The sequence below is a fragment of the Sturnira hondurensis genome, unplaced genomic scaffold (assembly GCF_014824575.4).
Source record: "Sturnira hondurensis isolate 20B ecotype Veracruz unplaced genomic scaffold, ASM1482457v3 Scaffold0021354, whole genome shotgun sequence".
NCBI classification, from domain to species: Eukaryota; Metazoa; Chordata; class Mammalia; order Chiroptera; family Phyllostomidae; genus Sturnira; species Sturnira hondurensis.
In genome coordinates this window covers 35,586,358-35,603,135 of record NW_028093985.1, presented here as the reverse complement: position 1 = coordinate 35,603,135, position 16,778 = coordinate 35,586,358, and the positions used below count along the sequence as shown (strand labels likewise).

Here is a 16,778-nt window from a genome sequence, read left to right as displayed (position 1 = left end):
ATCACTCCTGAGCTACATGACAATTTTTCTTCATTTACCTTGAAAATATACTTTTTGAATGAGTAATATATTCATAGTTTCAAAATCAAAACATGAAATTTTTAGGTCAAAATATGAAAATGTATAGGTTGAATCATCTTGCTTCCATCCCTTACCTAGTTAATAATTTTAACAGTTTTTTTGCGTATCCTTTCAGTGTTTTCGTATGCAAACCAAGCAAATACAATTATATACCTTTGCATTTCTCTCCTTACAAAAAAATAGTATACTAAAAATGCAATTCTGCACCTCACATTTGATTTATTTAACAATATATCCTGAATATCTGTCCACATGAATTCACAGATATATTTCACATTCTTTTCCACCACTGCATGGTACTATATTGTATGGACTTATCATTGCAAAAATGTTCCAAGCTTGGTTATTTGAAAGGATTGAGCAAATTCTATAGAGTATCCATAGCCTTTTCTTTAAAGGAAAAGGATATGGTGCAGCAAGAGAAAGAAACAGGCAAGTATTGGAGGACAGAAAGACATCCCATGTGCAAGCTCACCAAGGGCCCTTATTTACAAAATTGGACCATGTTGTGTCATCAGCGTCAATCACCAAGGTCTGTGAGAAGGATCATGTTTAGAGAAAGCTCATAGGAGAAACTCTTCCAGAGGCCATCTAAGTAATCAAGCCAGGTTTGTCAGACTCATAAATCCAGTGGCAAATTATCAGTAAAGAAACTAACCCTTAGGGGACTCCAAGGAGAATTTCAGACCTTAATTAGCACATGATTAATTGATTAAGTGTCAAAGAACAAATATCCAGGCCTGGCTGGATGGCTCATTTGGTTGGAATGTCATCCCATACACCAAAATGTTGCAGGTTCAATTCCCAGTCAGGGGCACATACCTAGGTTGCAGGTTGGTCCCTGATCAGGGCACATATGGGAAGCAACCAATTGATGTTTCTCAGTCACATCTCCATCTTTCTCTCTCCTTTTCTCTCTCTCTAAAATCATTAAACATATCCTTGGGTGAGGATTTTAAAAACTGGCATCCAGAAGAAAGGGAGAGTAAAGCAATGGAAAAGCAAACCTTTCCTCCATAAAATCAATGTGAACACTGGAAAAATTGTCAGAATTAACTATACCAGAACTCTGGAAAGTGACCAAGCATTTACAGCAATCCGAGGAGTGCTTGTTGAAGAATAAGAGCCAAATCTCAGTAAAACAAACAAACAAAACCACAAGGAGCTTTATGTTACTTGTAAAAAATCCTTATTGAGGATATTTTTAAATTGATTTTAGAGAGAGAAGGGGAGAAAGAAGGAGAAGGAGACAGAGAGAGAGAGAGAGAAAGAGAGAGAGAGAACATCAGTTGGTTGCATCATTTGCCTTCAATATGCACCCCGACAGGATCCCTGACGGGGAATGAAACCCACACCCTTTTGGTGTATGGGACAATGCTCCAACCAACTAAGCCACCTAGCCAGTGCTGAGCTTTGTGGCATTTTAATGTGCTTTGCTCTCATTGTACTCTTTTTAGCTCTGTGATGGCCTTAAAAATCAAGAGCTTGCTAGTGCGTGGTGAAAACCAGCAACATGGCAGCCACTGGAAAGAGCATAAAAGTGTTAAAGTCCCTTTAAAACTTCCTTCTCAGATTATTGTCGTATTTTGAACCATTTGGTGATTCCCAAAATCTCTACTCTCAAGGCTCTCTTTATATGACCTGATTGAGTTCACCAAGTGTGGATAGCCTTTCTCCAGGAGCATAGGTCGAAAACAATCATAGGCAATTGTTTAATATTGCAACTGCCTGAGGTAAACAAACAATTGAGGCGATTCCTAAGCTCATCACAAAGCTTAACATGAAAAACTCAGGAATTACATGTCTATAGCAGGCTTTGAAAAGCTCCAACATATTCCTGAACATCTAGAAAGACGCATACATGCATAGGGCAGTGCACATGATTGAGGCTATACACATCCCAAAAAAGACCTGAAAAGTCCCTAAGCTCTCACATCTAGTATTGCTCAAACCAAAAGATCTTGATAGGGGAATTCACATAGATCAATGGAACAGAACAGAGAACCCAGAAATAAACCCAACTCTCTATAGTCAATTAATATTTGACAAAGGGGGCAGTAACATAAAATGGGGTAAAGATAGCCTCTTCAACAAATGGTGTTGGGAGAACTGGACAGCTACATGCAAAAAAATGAAACTCGAGCACCAACTTACACCATGCACCAAAATAAATTCAAGGTGGATAAAAGACTTTATTATAAGCCGTGACAACATTAAAGTTCTAGAGGAGAACATTGGCAGGAAAATATCAAATATTTCACACAGCAACATTTTTACTGATATGTCCCCTAGAGCAAGAAATATAAAGAAAAGAATAAACAAATGGGATCTCATCAAAATAAAAAGCTTCTGAGTGGCTAAAGAAAACAGCATTAAAATAAAAAGATAACCAACTGTATGGGAAAACATATTTGCCAATGATACCTCTAAGGTTTAATCTCCAAAATATACAAAGAACTCACACAACTTCACTCTAAGAAGACAACTAACCCAATTAAAAAATGGGCAAAGGACTTGAACAGACATTTCTCCAAGGAGGACCGACAGAGGATCCAGAGACACATGAAGAGATGCTCAATATCTCTTGCTATCAGAGAGATGCAAATCAAAACCACAATGAGATACCACTTAACACCAGTCAGAATGGCTATCATAAACAAAGAAACAAACAACAAGTGTTGGAGAGGTTGTGGGGAAAAGGGGACTCTAGTTCACTGTTGGTGGGATTGCAGACTGGTACAACCACTGTGGAAAACAGTATGGAATTTTCTCAGAAAACTAAAATTGGACCTGCCTTTTGACCCAGCAATTCCACTGCTAGGATTGTACCCTAAGAACCCTAAAACACCAATCCCCAAAAACATATGCACCCCAATGTTCATAGCAGCACAATTTACAATAACCAAAAGTTGTAAACAACCTAAGTGCCCATCAGTAAATGAATGGATTAAAAACTATGGTACATATACACAATGGAATTCTATGCCACAGAAAGAAAGAAGGAGCTCCTACCTTTTGCAACAATATGGATGGAACTGGAAAGCATTATGCTGAGTGAAATAAGCCAGGTGTTGAAGGACAAATACCATATGATTTCACCTTTAACAGGAAGCTAAACAACAAAACAAACAAGCAAGCAAAATATAACCAAAGACACTGAAATAGAGAACAGGCTGACAGTGACCAGAGGGAAGAGGGGAGGGAATTTCATGGGAAATAGGGGAGGGATTTAGAGGAACATATATAAAGGATACATGGACAACAACTGAGAAGGGTGGAAATGGGAGGGAGGGGCAGAGCATGGGGGGGGGTGAGATGAGATGGGAGTAATAGAAAACTGTACTTGAAAATTAAATAAATTAAAAATAAAAAAAATAAACAAACAAAAAAAGATTTTACTCTCCAGTTCCATCCATGCTGTCATGAAAGGTAGGTGTTCTTTCTTTCTTTCTGTTCTTTCTGTTCTTTCTTTCTTTCTGCTACGTAGTATTCCATTGTGTAAATGTACCACAGTTTTTGATTTACTCATTTATTGATGGTCACTTAAGCTGTTTCCAGCACTTGGTTATTGTAAATAATGCTGCTGTGAACATCAGGATGCATAGGTCCCTTTGAATTGGTGTTTCAGGATTCCTAGGGTATAATCCCAGCAGTGGAATCACTGAATCAAAAGGCAATTCCATTTTTAGTTTTTTGAGGAAATTCCATACCCTTTTCCACAGTGGTGCACCAGCCTGCATTCCTACAAACAGTGTACTAGGGTTCCCTTTTCTCCACATCCTCACCAGCACTTGTTTCTTTATTTATTAATGATGGCCATTCTGATTGGTATGAAGTGGTATTTCATTGTGGTTTTAATTTACATGTCTTGATGACTAGTGATGCTGAGCATACTGTCAAATGCCTATGGGCCTTCTGTATGTCTTCTATGGAGAAGTGTCTGTTCAGGTCCTTTGCCCATTTTTTAACTGGGCTGTTTGTCTTCTGGGAGTGGAGTTGTATGAGTTCTTTACATATTTTGGAGCTCAAACCTTTGTCTGAGTTATCACCGGCAAATATATTTTCCCACACAGTTATTTCCCTTTTCATTTTGCTGATGTTTTCTTTAATGTTCTCTTCTTTGCTACAGAAGCTTTTTAATTTGGTATAGTCCCATTTGTTTATTCTTTCCTTTATATCCCTTGCCCTAGAGGACATATCAGTGAAAATATTGCTGTGTAGGATATCTGAGATTTTCCTGCCTATGTTTTCCTGTTGGACTTTAATGATGCCATGGCTATGTTTAAGTCTTTTATCCATTTTGAATTTATCTGATGTATGGTATAAGTTGGTGGTCTAGCTTCATTTTTTTGCATATACCATTCCAGTTCTCCAAACACCATTTGTTGAAGAGTCTATTTTTAGTCCATTTTATGCTCCTGCCCACTTTGTCAAATATTGATTGGCCATAGAGACATGAGTTTATTCCTGAGTTCTCTATTCTGTTCCATTGATCTATGTATCTGTTCTTATGCCAGTACCAGACTATTTTAATTACTGTGGCCTTAGTGTAATACCAGGTATTGTGATCCCTCCTACTTTGTTCTTCTCAAGATTGTTGAAGCTATTTGTGGTCTTTTTGTTTCTATATAATCTTTTGAAATATTTGTTCTAAATCTGTGAAACATGTCATTGGTATTTTAATAGGGATTGCATTCAATCTATAGATTACTTTGGGTATTATGGACATTTTGATGATGTTAATTATTCTGATCCATGAACACAGTATATGCTTCCATTTATTTGTATCTTCCTTAATTTCTTTCTTTAGTGTTCTGTACTTTCTGAGTATAGGTCTTTCATCTCCTTGTTTAAGTTTATTCCTAGGTACTTTATTTGTCATGTTGCTATAATAAATGTTTTTTTTTCCTAGTTACTGTTTCTGATATTTCATTGGTGTACAAAAATGCCTTCGATTTCTGAAACAAGCGAGGCATGAAAGACAAATACCATATGATGTCACCTATAAGAGGAACCAAATGAAAAAAAATGAGCAAAATAGAACCAGAGGCATGGAAGCAAAGAACAGACTGACAGCAACCAGAGGGGAGTGGGGGGGGGATAAGGGGGGAAAGAAGGGGAAAGGTATGGTCAAGGAACAGGTATAAATGACCCATGGATATGGACAACAGGGTGAGGACAACTGTGGGACCCGGGGGTTGGAGGGGGTGGTGGGCAGTGAGCAGGGCAGGGGAAAGCAATAGAGGGAACATTGGGACAACTGTCATAGAACAGCAATAAAAAAAACTGTAAAAAGAGTTAAAAATGTTTGCTTCAGGTATACATACAGTCTTAAGTGATTAATCTATGTGGAAAGTCGTTCCAGGAACAGGAATGCATGACTTACAGTGAGTCCAGATCAGCAAGCAATTCAACCTTTGTGCCCCAAGGGTCTGTAAGCAATTGAGGTTGTATGTGAGCCATTGTGATGAAGATAAAGAATTCTTGATCAGCAGATAAAGAAATACTAGGAAAATCACTGCTGGACTGAAATACTTATCTAATTAACCTTCCCCCGCCAAACCTCTTACACTTTTTTTCTTATAAAACAATCTGCTTGAGTTGAAATATTAAGATAGTATTGGGGGATACATAACCCACTGCCTTCTCAGGTTGCTGGCAGCTGAATAAAGTGCCCATAGTGATTCAATCCTTGTCTCTCCTCATTGGTTCAGGTAGACACAGGCAGGGTGAATGCAGACTTTTCTGGTTTTAATCTCAAATCAATAACTTAACTTTATGCCTTAAGAATTAGAAAAACAAAAGCAAACTAAACTCAAAGGTAGGGAATGATGAAGATTAAGTAGAGATATATGAAATATAGAATACAAAAACAATATGGAAACTCAATTAAACCAAAAGTTGGTTTTTGAAAAAGAAAAATAAAATTTCTTTAGGTAGATTGACAAAGAAAAAAGACACAAATAACTAAAATCAGAAATGAAAGTAAGGCCCTTTTGTCTCTCTGAGCAGCGTCACGGTGGTGGGCAAAACAAGTGCCTCACAAAAGGTGGCCACAAAGGAGCAAAGAAGGAAGTGGTTGATCCATTCTCTAACAAAGACTGGTATGATGTGAAAGCCCCAGCTACGTTTAATGTAAGAAATATTGGAAAAACACTAGTCATGAGAACTCAAGGAAACAAAATCACATTGGATGGTTTGTATTTGAAGTGAACCTCGCTGATCTGCAGAATGATGAAGTTGCACATAGAAAATGCAAGATAATTACTGAATAAACAAAAACTGCCTGACTAATTTCCATGGTGTGGATCTTACCCATGACAAAATGTGTTCCATGGTCAAAAAATGGCAGACCATGATTAAAGCTCATGTTGATGTCAACATTATTGATGGGTATTTGCTTCATCTATTCTGTGTTGGTTTTCAGTAAAAAAAAAGCAACAATCAGATTCAGAAGGCCTCCTCTGCTCAGCATCAAAAGGTCCACCAAATCCAAAAGAAGATGATGAAAATCATGACCCAAGAGGTGCAGAGGAATGACTTGAAAGAAGTGGTCAATAATTGATTCCAGATAGCATTGGAAAAAACATAGAAAAAACTTGCCAATCTATTTATCTGTTTCATGATGTCTTTGTTAGAAAAGTCAAAATATTGAAGCTCAAGTTTGAATTGGGAAAATTCATGGAGCTTCATGGTGAAGGTAGCACTTCTGGAAAAGCTACTGGGGATGAGACAGATGCTGAAGTTGAATGAGCTTATGGATATGAGCCCCCAGTCCAAGATTCTGTTTAAAATTCAGACATTTAATGGTGACATATAAAAAGGCTTATTTGTAAAAAAAAATTAAAAAGAAGAAGAAGAAAGAAATGAAAGGAAAAGAAATCAAAGTGAGGACATTACTATCAACTTTAAAAAGAGAAAAGGGTTATAAAATAATATAAACAGTTATATGACAACAAATTAGTTCACCCAAAATAGACAAATTGTCTGAAACATGCAAATTATCTAAACTAATTCAAGAAGAAATAGAGAATCCCAACAGATTTATAATAAATAAAAAGATTGATTTAGCAACCAAAAAAGCCTCCCCCAAAATAAAAGTCTTAGGCCAGATAGCTTGATCAGTGAATTATACTAAACATTTAAAGAAGAATTAAAACAAATCCTTCTTAACACTTCCAAAAAATTATAGACCACACCAAAAGACAACATAAGTAAAATGGCAGAGGTTAAAGACAAAGAGAAAATCTTAAAAGCAGCAAGAGAAAGACGGCCAAGCTTCAGTAAGACTACCAACAGATTTCTCAACAGAAACATTTCAGGCCAGAAGGGATAAGCATGAAATACTGAAAATGATGAAAAGCAAGGACCTACAACAAAGACTCTTTTAAGGCAATCATTTAAAATTAGAGGAGAGATAAGAAAAACTTGAGGAAGTTAGTTACCACCAAACCAGTATTACAAGAAATGTTAAAGGGCTTGGTTTAAGAAGGAGGAGGAAGAGGAGGAGAGACAGGAAAGAAATGTAGTTAAAAGAATAAAATGACAATAAATATGTACCTATCAATAATCACTATAAATGTAAATGGCTTAATTGCTCCAGTCAAAAGACTCTTGGTAGATGAGTGGAAAAACAAGCCCACATACATGCTGTCTACATAGACCCATATCAGAATGAAAGATACATATAGACTAAAAGGAAAGGGATAAAGAAAAGATATTTCACACAAATGAAAATGAAAAAAAGGCTGGAGTAGCAATAGACTTTAAACCAAAGACTATAGTAAAAGACAAAGAAGGACTACATAGTGATAAAAGGAACAATCCAATAGAGGAATATGCCACCTGTAAAGATTTTTGCACCCAACATAGGAGCACCTAAATAAATAAAGAAAATCTTAATGGACATCCGGGGAGAGGTTGACAGTAATACAGTCTTAGTAGGGGATCTTAATACCATAGACATCAATGGACAGATATTTGACACAGAAAATCAACAAGAAAACAACAATGATACACTAAATCAGATGTATTTAGTTGATATGTTCAGAAGATTTCACTCCCAAAACATCAGAATATACATTTTTTTCAAGTGCACAAGGAACATTTTCTGGGATAGACCACATATTAGGACATAAAGTAAGTCTCAATAAATTTAAGAAGATTAAAATCATAAACATTTTCTCTGACCATTATGGTATAAAACTAGAAATCAATCACAATAAAAATACTGAAAAACATACAAAGACATGGCTAAATAACATGTTACTAAACAATGAATGGGTTGACAATGTGATAAAGGAAGAAATCAAAACACACATTGAAACAAATGAAAATGAGAACACAACAACCCCAAATCTGTGGCACACAATGAAAGTGGTCCTAAGAGAAATGCATAACATTAGAGGCCTATCTCAAGAAACAAGAAAAAGCTCAAATAAACAATCTAACTTTACACTTAAAAGAACTTAAAAAAGAAAACAACAAAGACCAAAGTGAGCACAAGGAAGGAAATAATAAAGATCAGAGCAGAAATAAACAAAATACAGTCTAAAAGAACAAGACAAAAGGTAAATGAATCCAAGAGCTGGTTCTTTGTAAAGATAAACAAGATTGACAAACCTTTAACCAGACTCATCAAGGAAAAAAAGAAAGAAGACCCAAATAAATAAAATCAGAACTGAAAGAAAAGCAATAACAACAGACACTAAAAAAATATGAAGAATGGGTAAGAAAATATTACAACAGTTATATGCCAACAAATTGGACAATCTGGAAGAAATGGATACATTCCTAGAAACTTACAATCTTTCTAAACCAAATCAGGAAGAATCTGAATAGAATGATTACAACTAATGAAATTGAAGCGGTCATCAATAAACTCTCAACAAAAATAAAGTCCTGGATCAGACTGCTTCACTGGTGAATTTTACCAAACAATCAAAGAGGAACTAACACCTGTCCTTCTCAAACAATTCCAAAAAGATTCAAGAGGAGGGAAAATTCCCAAGTTTATTTTATGAGGCCAGCATTATCCTAGTTCCTAACCCAGATAAAGATACTACAAAGAAAAAAAATATATATGCCAAAATCTCTGATGAACATAGATGCTAAAATTCTCAACAACATATTACCAGGCCAAAATAGCAATACATTAAAAGATCATACATCATGATCAAGTGGACTTATTTGTGGATGCAAGTTTGGTACAATATCCACAAATCAATAACTGCGATACACCACATAAACAAAATGAAAGTTAAGAACCACATGATCATATCAATAGATGCAGTAAAAGCATTTGTTAAAATCCAGCACCCATTTATGATAAAAACTCTTAGCAAGATGGGAATAAAGGGGACATACTTCAACATAATAAAGGCCATATATGAGAAACTCACAGCTAATATCACATTCAATGGGCAAAAACTAAAAGCATTTTCCTTAAGAATGGGAACATGATAGGAGTATCTACTTTCACCACTCTTGTTAAACATAGTACTGGAAGTTCTAGCCACAGCAATCAATAAGAACAAGAAATAAAAGGCATCCAAATTGAAAAGAAAGAAGTAAAACTCTCACTATTTGCAGATAACATGATACTGTATCCAGCGAACACTAAAAATGCCACCAAACCCCCCCCCCAAGAACTGATAAACTAATTCAGTAAAGTAACAGGATACAAAATAAATATCCAGAAATCAGTTGCATTTTTACATACCAATAATGAGCTATGGATAAGGGAAACTAAAAAAATAATCCCATTTAAAATTAATTAAAACATACTTTGGAATAAATTTAACCAAGTGTGTACAAGATTTGTACTTGGAAAATTGTGAGATACTAAAGAAAGGAATTGAGGAAGATACAAATAAGTGGAAGACTATATCATGCTTATGAATAGGAAGAATTAACATCATTAAAATGTCCATTATACTCAAAGAAATTTATAGATTCAATGCAATTCCCATCAAAATACCAATGGCTTATTTCACAAATTTTTTTAAAAATTCCAAAAATTTGTATGAATACACAAGAGACCCAGAATTGCCACAGTGGTCTTGAGAACAGAGTTGGGGTAAAAAATCATGCTACTTGACATCGAAGTATACTAAAGGCTGTAGTAATCAAGCAGCATGGTACTGGCTTAAAAACAGACATATACATCAATGGAACAGAATAGAGCCAATAAATAATAAATATGCTTATGATCAAGTAATATCTGACAAGAGAGGCAAGAACATACAATGGGATAAAGAGAGTCTATTCAATAAATGTTGATGGGAAAATTGGACAGACACATACAGAAAAATGAAACTAGATTACCTTCTTGCACCATGTACAAGAATAAATTCAAAATGCATTAAAAAATTAAATGTAATATTTGAAACCATAAAATTCCTGGAAGAAACCATAGACAGTAAAATTTCAGACATTTGTCATAGCAATATTTTTTTCTGATATATCTCCTTGGGCAAGGGAAATAAAAGAAAAAATGAAGAAATGGACTACATCAAACTGAAATTTTTTTGTACAGCAAAAGAAGTCATCAACACAATGAAAAGACAACCCACTGAATGGGAGAACATATTCACTAATGATACATCTGGTAAGGAGATAGTATCCAAAATTTACTAAGCAGTTATACAGCTTGCTCTGGCTGATGTGGCTCAGTGGATTGAGCACCAAATTGCAAAGGAAAGGTGGCTTGTTTGATTCCCAGTCAGGGCACATGCCTGGGTTGCAGGCCAGGTCTAAGTGCAGGCATGTGAGAGACAACCAGTCAATGTTTCTCTCCCTCATTTTCTCCTCATCCTCTCTCTCCAGAAATAAATAAATATTTTTTAAAAACACTTATAAAACTCAACACCAAAAAGACCAAACAATCCAATTAAAAAATGGACAAAGAACTTGAATACAGGGGTTTCCAAACAGGACGTACAGCTGGCCAATAGACAGGTGAAAAGATGCTCAGTGTCACTAATCATCAGGGAAATGGAAGTTAAAACCACAAAACTGGCCATTGGGAGGCCAATGCCTGTCAGAATGGTTCATGCCTATCAGAATGGCTATCATTAATTAGTCAATAAACAACAATTAGTAGTGAGGATGTGGAATTCCCTTTTGCACTGCTTGTGGGAGTGCAAATTAGTGCAGCTCTGTGGAAAGCACTGTAAATTTACTTCAAAATATTAAAAAATGGACCTGCCTATGACCCAAGGATTCCAATTTTGGGAATATATCCAAAGAACTTGAAACATTAATTTAGAAAAATATATACACACCTATGTTTATTGCAACATTGTTTATGATAGCCAAGAAATGAGTGGATAAAAAAGGTGTGGTACATTTACACAACAGAATAATACTCAGCCATAAAAAAGAAGTGAATGTCACCTTTTGTGACATTATGGATGGACCTGGAGAGTATTATGCTAAGTGAAATAAGCCAGTCAGAGAAAGACAAGTACAGTTTTGTTTTGTTTTTATGATTTCACTTATATGTGCAATCTAATGAACAAAATAAACTAAGAAACAAAATAGGAACCAACTCATGATACAGAGAACAGAACTAACAGCTGTCGATGGCAGCCAGGTTGGGGCCTAGGTGAAAAAAATGAGGGGGGAAAAATCTCATAGACACAGACAACAGTTTGGTGATTACCAGATGAAAAGGGCGATGGGGAAGGTAGAAATCACTAAAAGGGGGATAAATGGTAACTGAAAGATACTATACTTGTGGTGCAGTGAACACACAATACAATATACAGATGATGTACAATGTCTGTCCAGAAGGTATCCAGCCATGTCATATGAAAAATAGAGACATTTACCAAGAAGATACAAGATATAAGAAGCATTGTACACAGGCCAATGACGCCTCGGTCCCCTTCAAACGAGGCACCTGGGAGCTCACACAGTTCTCCCAATCGCCATCAGCTGCCCTGTCACATTTGCCTGAATCTTATCAATGGTCTGAAATCTCTTCCCTTTCAAAGGAGATTTTAGTTTGGGGAAAGGCCAGATAATCGCAGCCAAATCTGAGCTGTTGGGGGGCTGAGTCACGTGGGTGATTAGATGTCTCACCAAAAACTCTGCATGAAACATGATGCATGAGTGGGCATGTTGTCATGATGATGTTGCAAATCACACCAGTTGCCCACAGCTGCAGCCTTTTGAATTACCCCAGTAGTTTCCACAGAGGAATGTTTAAGCTTGTCTTGCAGCCTGTCAAGGCTGGGCAAGTTCACTCTGGAATTGGGCTGAAGGAAGAAAAGTCACAGAGCTGTGGAAATGCTTGACATGCCTTTATTCAAGAGTGGGGCAATCTACACCTGCTGCAAGCCTCATGTCCCACAGCGGGAAGCCCCCACTTCCCTTATACACTAAATACACACAAAGCCGGCAACATACCAAAATACCATATAAGACAGCAAGATTCTGCACATGCTAACCCACTCAAGGCTATGGGAACACTTTATTGGACTCAGTCTCAAGGCTATGTGAACACTGTTTATCTTAATTGCCAGACATCTGGGTAAGGAAGCCTGACTGCCTTCTTTTACCCTATAAATCTCAACATAAAATTTGATGCAGATTTTTTGCTCTACTCACTGTCATTTTGAATGTGACAGTCACACAGTACACACGCTCACTTTTTGGCATCTACCACACCCACTGATTAGCACAGCAAAGTCATCATTGTTCACACATGTGCATTCCAGTGCACTCTCTTTGGCTGGCAGGTTATATTGATGTCATGAAAACCATTCTTATTATGGCTGGACTTCTTCCAGACAGACCTTGTATTATAGAATTGTACATCTGAAAGCTATATAATTTGACTAACCATTGTCACTCCCATAAGTTAAGTAAGAGTAGAAAAGAAGTTTTTAAAAGATTTAACTGACTCAGATAAAAAAAGTGTTACTATAAATACTCTTCTGTATGTGTCTTCTGGCATACATTTTTGTTGAATAATCTAGGAATTTTGTTAATAATTTAGGAGTTAAATTATTAAGGCATAGGATATTTGTGCTCCTCTGAATTAAGTAGATGATGCAAAGTTGTTGGCAGTACCAATTTGCACTCCTACAAGCTGTGTATGAGTTCCCACTGCTCCATAACTCTGCCAGTACTCAATATTAGCAATATGTTAAATTTTAGCCATTTTGGTGTGTTTATGGTTTTAATTTTCACTTCCTTGATTTATAATGAGGCTAAGGGCTTTTTCACATAATCACTAGATCTTTGGATTTCTTTGTTTGTAAAGCGTTTAATCCAAGGTTTTGTACATTTTTCTACTGGTTGTCTGTCTTTTTATTTTTAGTCTTATGTATTTTCTAGATATGAGTCCTTCGTTGGATATATATGTTGGAAATACCATTATTTTGCTGTGTATGGTGTGTACTTTTTTGCCACATTTTTGAGGAAAAAATGAGGATGCCCATTATACATGGGTATAATGATTACATACCATGGGCATGATAGTGGGGCATAATAATCCCATGTATTATGCACACAAAAACTTGGTGTACATTATACATGGCAAAATATGATACCTTTTCCGATATTAAAGCAGGATAGAGACAGCTTAAGGGGGAATAGTAGTAGCTTTCCAGGTAGAGAAAATTTTCCTTCAAATATTTTATTTTGAAATTCGAAAATGTAGCCTTCCCTTCTGGACCCTGGTTAGGAACGCAGTCTCCGGACAACCTTTTTTGTTTTGTTTTTTTTGCTGTCCTCTACTAATCATTTATCAGAGTTGATACTTATCATTTATGGAACTCAAGTGTAGGGGTTTGGCTGATTGCATGTGCTGCCCATGAAAATGTATCATTCAGATCTCCTTCTGGAGTGAAGACCACTGAGAGCCTCTCTGAGTTCTGCTCTCAGTGCTCCACCCTGTTCACGCTGAGGCCCTGCCCTCCATGAGCTGCTTCAGCCAATGAATGACTGAGTGTGGCAGAAATCTTAATCCAGGCCCTGGGAAAGGATTCCACTGATAAACAACTTTGGCTGGAATACTTCCCACTGATCTGCCAGAAACTTTCTTAATACTGCACTGAAGGTGGACTCCTCTAGTTCAGCTCCCTTCTCTACCCTCCCTTTTATGTGGGGGCCAGAGCAGCATCACAGTGTGAGAGTGTTCCCCACCTCCTCCAGGTCCCTGCCCTTTTCCTCCCAGTCACTTCCCCCCAGTACATCCTTTCCACATCTAATTCCATTTTAGAGTTGCTTCCTGGAAGACCCAAAATGTCATACTGCAGAAAAAGTACTGTTTAGGAGGGATCACAATACCTGGTATCAAACTGTATTGCAAGGCCACTGTAATCAAAACAGCATGGTACTGGCATAAAAACAGGCACATAGACCAATGGAATGGAACAGAGAGCCAAGAAATAAACCCAAATCTCTACAGTCAATTAATATTCGACAAAGGGGGCAGTAACATAAAATGGAGTGAAGATAGCTTCTTCAACAAATGGTGTTGGGAGAACTGGACAGCTACATGCAAAAAAATGAAACTCGAGCACCAACTTACACCATACACCAAAATAAATTCAAGGTGGATAAAAGACTTAAATATAAGCCGGGAAACCATTAAAGTCCTAGAGGAGAGCATTGGCAGGAAAACCTCAGATATTCCACGCAGCAATATTTTTACTGATATGTCCCCTGGAGCAAGGGATATAAAGGAAAGAATAAACAAATGGGATCTCATGAAAATTAAAAGCTTCTGCATGGCTAAGGGAAACAGTATCAAGATAAAAAGAGAAGCAACAGCTTGGGAAAACATATTTGCCAATGACACCTCAGACAAAGGTTTAATCTCCAAAATATACAAAGAACTCACTCGACTCCACTCAAAGAAGACGAGCAACCCAATTAAAAAATGGGCAAAGGACTTGAACAGACACTTCTCCAAGGAGGACATACAGAGAATCCAGAGACACATGAAAAGATGCTCAGTATCACTAGCTATCAGAGAGATGAAAATTAAAACCACAATGAGATACCACTTTACACCAGTCAGAATGGCTATCATAAACAAAGCAACAAACAACAAGTGCTGGAGAGGCTGTGGGGAAAAGGGGACCCTAGTTCACTGTTGGTGGGATTGCAGACTGGTACAACCACTATGGAAAACAGTATGGAACTTTCTAAGAAAACTAAAAATGAACGTGCCTTTTGATCCAGCAATTCCACTGTTAGGAGTATATCCTAAGAACCCTGAAACACCAATCCAAAAGAACCTATGCACCCCGATGTTCATAGCAGCACAATTTACAATAGCCAAGAGTTGGAAGCAACCTAGATGCCTATCGGTAAATGACTGGATCAAAAAACTATGGTACATTTACACAATGGAATTCTATGCCGCAGAAAGGAAGAAGGAGCTCCTACCCTTTGCAACATCATGGATGGAACTGGAAAGCATTTTGCTGAGCGAAATAAGCCAGGTGGTGAAAGACATATACCATATGATTTCACCTTTAACAGGAATCTAAACAACAAAACAAACAAGCAAGCAAAATACAACCAAAGACACTGAAATACAGAACAGGCTGACAGGGGCCAGAGGGGAGAGTGGAGAGAATCACAGGGGAAAAGGGGGAGGATTCACATGAACAAGTATAAAGGACACATGGACAATAACTAAGGTGAGGGTTGGAAATGGGAGGGAGGTGGGGTGCCCTGGGGGTGGGCAGGGCTGGGAATATAAGACAGAAAACTGTACTTGAACAAAAAATTAAATAATTTTTTTTAAAAAAGCAGAGCTGTAAACATGTATATCCCCACAGAATAAATTAAACACCCCAAAAAATTCACCAAAAATAAAATAAAATAAAGTTACACTTCAGTCAGGATACATAAATAATTTTTTCTTTATCCTTATAATTAAAAAATTATCACTAGGATATATTTACAAGCAAGCCTCATTCACTGATTTTTTAAATTAGAACATACATTCTTTTGAAATTTGTAATCAGTTTTTTTCCAGTTTAAGAACGTTTTTTAGACTTATGTTTTTAATTATTGCTTCTGTTTCAATTGTACTTGTTCCTTCGTTAGATATTGCCATAATTCTTAGACTGACTCTCTGTCATTTGTCTTCATTATCATGCTTATTCTCTTTTGATTTTTTAATTGAATTTATTGGGGTGACATTGGTTGATAAAATTATATAGGTTTCAGGTATACATTTCTATAATATATTATCTGTATATTGTATTATGTGTTCACCACCCCAAGTTAAGATTTCTCCCATTACCATTTATCTCCTCTTTGCCCTCTTCTACCTCCCCCAACCCTTTCCCTCTAATAATCTGTGTCTATGAGTTTTTTATCTTTGCTTAATCCATTCACCTTTTTACTCAGCTCCCAGCCCCCTTCCCCTTGACAGCTGTCAGTCTGTTCTCTGTATTTATGAATTTTATTTTTTTAATTGGATTATTAATTGATTTTGGTTTTTTACTTTTTATTTACTGATGAGAGAGAGAGAGAGAGAGAGAGAGAGAAAATTTGGTTTGTTTTTCCACTTTTTAATGCATTCCTTGTTTGTTTCCTTGTATGAGCCCTGACCGAGGATCACGCCCGCAACCTTGGCGTATATGGGATGATGCTCTGATGCTCTAACCAACTGAGTTACTCAACCAGGGCTCTCCATTTTTTATCTTAAGTCATTTTTCTCT

At 36.8% G+C, this 16,778-nt stretch overlaps 1 pseudogene; it reads left to right on the top strand.

Moving 5' to 3' along the window:
* Positions 1 to 6,060: 6,060 nt before the first annotated feature.
* On the top strand, positions 6,061 to 6,915 carry LOC118977485 (40S ribosomal protein S3a-like; annotated as a pseudogene).
* Positions 6,916 to 16,778: the final 9,863 nt, after the last annotated feature.